This window comes from Ananas comosus, linkage group 11 (assembly GCF_001540865.1).
Source record: "Ananas comosus cultivar F153 linkage group 11, ASM154086v1, whole genome shotgun sequence".
NCBI lineage: Eukaryota > Viridiplantae > Streptophyta > Magnoliopsida > Poales > Bromeliaceae > Ananas > Ananas comosus.
In genome coordinates this window covers 5,521,565-5,528,217 of record NC_033631.1, presented here as the reverse complement: position 1 = coordinate 5,528,217, position 6,653 = coordinate 5,521,565, and the positions used below count along the sequence as shown (strand labels likewise).

The following is a 6,653-nucleotide window of genomic DNA, read 5'->3' as shown; positions in this document are numbered from 1 at the left end:
TGTTTCATTTGTCAAATACATGTCGCCACTAAATGTAACATTTGGCGGCAAAAATTTGTCGCCACTAAATATAGTATTTGGTCGCGACAAATTATATTTACCTTCGGTAGTGTTATTTTTTGCCACCAAATGTTCATGTACAAATATATATGAATAAAATAACAAAAATTATAGGCAAAAACACATTCAAACCCTCCAACATAATAAATCACTTCAAAATAATGTCATATATTAGTTTCTCCAACAATATCAACAAAAATAAAAAATAAAACAAGAATCCATTAAGTTGCCAACTAACAACACAAGTTCAATTTAGAGAAAAAAAAACTAAAAACTATTAGTCAGTCATAAAAGATAAAAAAGCATTCGAAGCCTCAGTTGATACTAGTAGATAGAACACCTTCCTCTGATCCATCTCAAAAACATCTCATTTAGACTTGGAGCATCCAAGCATATCATAATCTGCAAGTTATAAATAATTTAGAAAAATTACTCAAGAATAATTTAGCATGTTACAGAAAATGGGTTTATCCTAATTATGTTCTCTTGATATGTGTAATATCCCAGGAAATCTCATATAAGATAGGAAAAAAAAACTGGACACTGTTTTCCAAGTTGTCCTATTATCCACAGCTCCAACCTAGCTGCCAAATCATACTCTTTTTTTTTTTTCCTTACTGAAGGGGAAAATGATCACCATATCAAAAGAAGTATATTACGCTTACTCAAACATGGTTAATATGGATCTCTGGTTCAATCTGGCCACTTTATAATTCACAATCAGTTTAATATCACCAAACAGGTGCAAATTTTTGCAACTTAATATTAATAATACCTATCCAATGAGCTCTTCATGTATGGTAAGTCCTACACCTTTCCAATGAGCTCTTCATGTATGGTAAGTCCTACACCTCCAATTCTCTGAACACTTGCGCTTAGCTCATCCAATTCCTCATCTTGTTGCCTGCAGGTCAAGTTAGCTTGGCTTTTTAATAAGCAATCATAAAATGTGAGCTGTCAATCTTCAAGTAATAGTAGTCATAAAGCCCATGAAGTACTCGAGTCCCTAAAACCAAATATATTCTTTTCAATCAAGGACATATGCAGTATGCATGAATATACTCATGAAATATCTGTTGAAACATTAGAATGTAAATTGCCCTTTTTTCCTTAATTAGTAAAATCAATTCATATACCATCTAGCAGCAGTTTAATCTTCAAGGTTTAAATATAATATGCAGAAGGCATATATTGCATGGGATAATATATTCCACAATATGAAAAGCAAATTACCTTGTAATGAAAGCACTTGATCAAACAGACTGCTGTTCAAATTTTTAATTTGAGATTTTCTTTATTAAATGACATCTGAAGAGCACTGTTTCTATTTACATTGATGTAATTGATTTGACGTTCATTTTCATAAAATTAAAGTCACACGAGGTAAATTGATGATATAAGCCATTCTTTTATCTTACATGTCAAAAAGAGAACAAATTATGGGACGAGGCAGAGTGCTAGACTTGATATGGTTCAATAAACTCTTTCTCAACTAATTTCCAGCCAATCAAAAGGTACTGAGAGATGAAAAACAGGTTACTTTATTAGAAGCAGCTGCCGATCTGATTCTGAAGAGAAAAAATCATCGTTGTCTTCGGCTCCATAGTGGTTAGATCTTCCTGCTTGAGAATCATGCCCACATGGAAGACCCGTTAGGTCTTGGCGCAAACCAGTGATTAGACTGCTCTTCTCCTTTCCAGCTTCAACATTTCTCCTCACAGTACGCACCTAGGTATTTCCTAACTATATTAGAACATGCTAATTGACCAAAATCAAGTATAACCAAAAAAGGAAAAAGGAGACAAAAGACAGTAGTAGTTGTCTTTATTATGTCTTAGCATTACAACTTGTGCATATCAATGTGGAACAATGAAAATTAATAATGAAATAATTTTACAATACCTAGTTGTGAGCAGTGCTAGTCCAGTTTCTCTGTTTTCCAAGTTCAACTTCGTCAAGTCCACATATAATAAGCTGGATCTCTGGCAGCGACTGAAATTGCCTTGTCCAGTTCATCCACCTTTTCGCAGAAAAAAGTAAAATCTAAACAGAATGAAATGTAGAACCTCAAACGATTATGAAGTTCTTAGTTGGGTTTTAAATAGCCATGCATCATTCCAACCAGAATGAGACCGACATAAAAGCACAAAAAAAAAAGAAGAAAGAAAGAAAAAGAACAATGGCACTGTTTCCACTAATGCAAAAGCTTTACTATGGTGGTCAGTCACCGCGCGTCGATAGGATAGGCAAGTTTAAACCTACTAGAATTGAAAGTATATCAGATAATTAACTTCGATGGCCTCCTTACCTGCCACTCGATGCTTTCACAACTGGAGTGTATACAGGGGTTCGTTCCCATTGGTGAGAAGTACTTTGCAGCTTATCGATCTGAAGCCAAAATATTTACAAAAGAATAGAATAAGTCATCCAGATTTACCCCAAAAATGTATAACTAATATTGCATATCAAATCATTATTGTTGAAGAGTTGCCATGCCGCTGTATCCGTATAATCTCATGATGATATACCTTATCCAAATCCATGCATTGTGTAGTTGTTCACCAATCAGTTACTTCTATATCCATTCAAATCTCTTTTTATGTTAGAAAGATGAACCAAGTTAACATTTAACATAAGCAATCACCATTTGTCTGTTTTGATCATTAAGTAGCAAGCTAATAGCTTTTATTGTCTTTTGTTGCTAATTTTGCTAACTTTGCTTTCTTCTACTTCAGTTTTCTACCTAAAGCTAATAGCTTTTATTTTTATTTTGGCCTACTGTTATCTAATTTTAATGCAGCATGACTAGTGTTCTTGTTTTCTTAAGTATTTAGATTAGAGTACCTTTTCTAAAGCCAATTGTACTATTCATGCAATTGCTAATCTGTCATTAAACCAGCTCCCAACAACCCAACAACCCAAAGTGATTGGTTTCCCAATGGAAATAAAAATGGTAAGAAAATTTGCTATGGTGACCAAAAAAAAGCAAGACTTGCTAACACAGATAAGTTATGGATATGTCATGCCAGGTAAGGAGAAAGGGAAGGATATGACAACATCATAATCTGGATAACAAAGTCATGGGCAACATTCTATTAGAAATACCTTCAAAGCATGGTTTTGATTGAGTCACAGGGACTACCAAGGTCAAAAGTTTCTTAATTATTCTGGGGCTAGGGACTTTATTCAGCATTAACTATTGAAAAGAGTAACAACAGTGGGTCGTCAAAACTGGATTACATTGTATGTTAAATAAAGAAAAGGTAATCAAGATGTCTTCCATTTTGTAGTTCCTTCATTGGCTTTATTTACCAACTAAGTTGTTGACATGTGAACGCTCAATACAGTTGACAGAACAAAAGAACACTTAAACGGGAAGATTAGCCAAGAAGTGCTTTCCCAGCTAAAAGTATCATAAAAAATAGAAAAGAGACGAAAATATGATTTATAATTTAAGAACTATTAGCATTTAGCACGAACTTTTCCCCCAAATAAACAACTCAATGCAGAACTTCTGGGACAGCATTGCGGCATAAAGAATCATTTTCCTTGTGAAGGTCCTTTTTTATCCCTATTATAAATAGAAGAAGTGTAAAACATATCAAGAGCTAAATTTTTAGATATTTGTTGGAACACATTTCTTCCGTTTAAGTTATATGCATTTTTAATTTATTAGTGATTAATTATATAATTAATATATAATTATAGACCCAGAACATTATCATTCTATTTATATAAAAAAAAAGATGCTCAAATTTATCAGTGATTAATTGCAAAGATAAATACTAATTAAGAGTTAAATGTATAGAATTAATCAGCAACAACCATGATAATGATGATCTGAAACTAAGCATGCAGTAGTTCTCATCACACGCAATATCTACTAGCATGTAGCTGGTAAAAGACAAATAAAAAGAACAGAAAATTAAACTTTCAAGTACTCATATGTGGACATCAAAGCTAGGCTTAGATTATTGTTTAATTTCATAAGTATGCGTTGATTATTAAATTAGATCATGAACTTACATAGTTCATACAAGAAAAGGAATCACAAACAAAGCATATTTAATCTACATACAGAAATAGGCGAGAGGCTCACCGGCGAGGAGATCGGCGGCGAGGAGTTAACTGGCAAGGAGATCGGCAGCGAGGGGTTCACCGGCAAGGAGATCAGTTGTAAGGGCCTCACCGGCGAGGAGATCGGCGGTGAGGGACTCACTTGAAAGGAGCTCGGCGACAAGAAGCTCCGTTTTGAAGGGCTCGTCGGAAAGGAAATTAGCGATGAGGAGCTCGTTGCATAGTCACCGGTGAGGAGCTCGTTGCCTATGTCGCCGACGAGGAGTCGCCGGTGAGGAGCTCGCCGGTGACGAGATCGCCGGCGAGGAGTTCGCCGTGACGAGCTCGCCGACGAGAGATCGTCAAAGAGGAGAGGGAGAGGTTGGGAGCGGATTTGGGAAATGGATTTTTGAGGTGGTTTGGGTTTTTCTTTTATTAGAGTAGTTGACAGGAAGAAGTAGAGGGGAGAGGCCGGGTGAGCTGAGGGAAGTAAGGATTTTTTTTTAATTTTTTAAAATTTTAAAATTAAATTAAAATATTAATTTAAATAAATTAAATTTAATTAATTGGTGGTAATTTTTTTTATTGTCATTATAGATAATCAAATAATGGCGATTTATTTTATCGTCATAATCAAATAATGGCGATTTATTTTATCGTCACCATAAATAACTAAATAGTGACAATAAAATACAAGGATTGTGCGTGAGAGACCTGCTTATGTTCCTAAATATTCACATCCTATTTTAGCTTCTTATGACTGGTTCTATTCATTCAAAACCATGTGTTATGTGATGTTTCTGCACCAGCTTTTTGGTATCCTTCTTTCAGAGTTGTATTTTTTGGTATTTGGCCTGTGATTCTTCATGTCTTGGTTATATGTTTATATCTAATCCTTCGCGGATTTAGTTGTATTGATGTTAAAAACAGATTATTCAGTGTGTATTTTTATGTTTAGCATCGAAATTTTTATTACATGATTGACTCCCAAAAAAATTAATAGAAATGATCCTTTGTTTTCCTTGTGGGTTTCTGAAAATAATAAATATTTAAGATTATTATAGATAAACCTAAAGGGGTTTTTGCATTTAGCTCCTTCAAATCTTTTTTTTCACAAATGGCTCGAGCAAATTTATATTTGCATAAATAGCCACGTCGGCCATGTTAAGTTGAAGATGGTGACCTAGTCATCATTTCTAAACATGGTGATTGAATAATCATATGTTCATATCCTCCTTATTTTTCGACTAAGGACCGATATGAAAAAAATATAAATTGGAATACGATAATTTAATTACTGGACTTAAACACAGTGATTGAATTATCGTCAAAGGGCCGTGTTCACATCCTCTTTATTCTTTGACCAAGGGTCGAGTGAATTAAAGGAACACATTAAAAACATAAGGGATCCGATAATTCAATTACCGTATTTAAACAGAGTAATTGGATTATCATCCAAGGGCCGATATTCACATCCTCCTTATTCTTCGATCAAGGAAGAAGTGAATTAAAGGAACATGTTAAAAACACAAAAAAGAATACGGTAATTTCATTACCATATGTAAACACAGTGACTAAATTATCGTGTTTAACTTAAAAACGCCTACATAGTCCTTTCATGTCCAACGTGATGCCCGAGTGGTAGGAAGAGGCCATTTTTGCAAATAAAATTTATTGGGCTAGTAGTAAAAACACAGAATTTTGAGGGGGCGAAATGTTAAATAACAAACAACTTAACTAATTTTGTCGTGACTCGATACCAAAAGCGGCAAAAGGTCCGGCCCGAAGATTGAAATAAAAAACCTTGGACCAGTGCTCCGGTCTAGACCGGGCATGTTGAACCTAGTCCGTATCCGGCCCATCCGGCCGGTTGAAAATATATAATGAACTGCCTAAATTAAAAAAAAAAACAAAAAATAAGTCACCTCTAGGGGCGGCAATCCAGCTCGCGTTCGGCTCGAGATCGAATCGCTCATTTAGTAAACAAGTCGAACACGAGCTGAAATTTTTAGCTCATTTAATGAATGAGCTGAACGCGAGCTGAGGTCAGCTCGCTCTTATTCGGCTCGTTAACAGCTTGAATATATAAATTTTTTATATTTGTATAATTTATTTAATTTATATTTATATATATAAATAAATAATTATATATAACATATATATATATATATATATATATATAGAGCAGGGCTGCTGTGCTCTCAGGAGCACGGAGGCCCACGGAGGCCTCCGTGCTCCTGAGCCGTTTTCGATGATGGAATTTTCGAATTGACGATCGGCTCCGTTAGACTTGATCTAGCGCATTTGAAGTTTCTAGAAAATAATTTTTGCGATTTTTCGATATCATTTACCTAGTGATCGAAAGGATTCAAAATCAATAATTTTTAACGGCTGAAAATAAAAATCCTATAAAAAGTGGTGATATAGCACTAAAATTTTCGATCAGAAATATAGATCTTGTTGTAGATAGTATAAAGAATTTTCTATCAAAATTTCATCTGATTTGAATACTTCTACACCGTTAAACTTGAAAACGG

At 34.5% G+C, this 6,653-nt stretch overlaps 1 pseudogene; it reads right to left on the bottom strand.

Moving 5' to 3' along the window:
- Nucleotides 202-4,567, bottom strand: LOC109717052 (annotated as a pseudogene).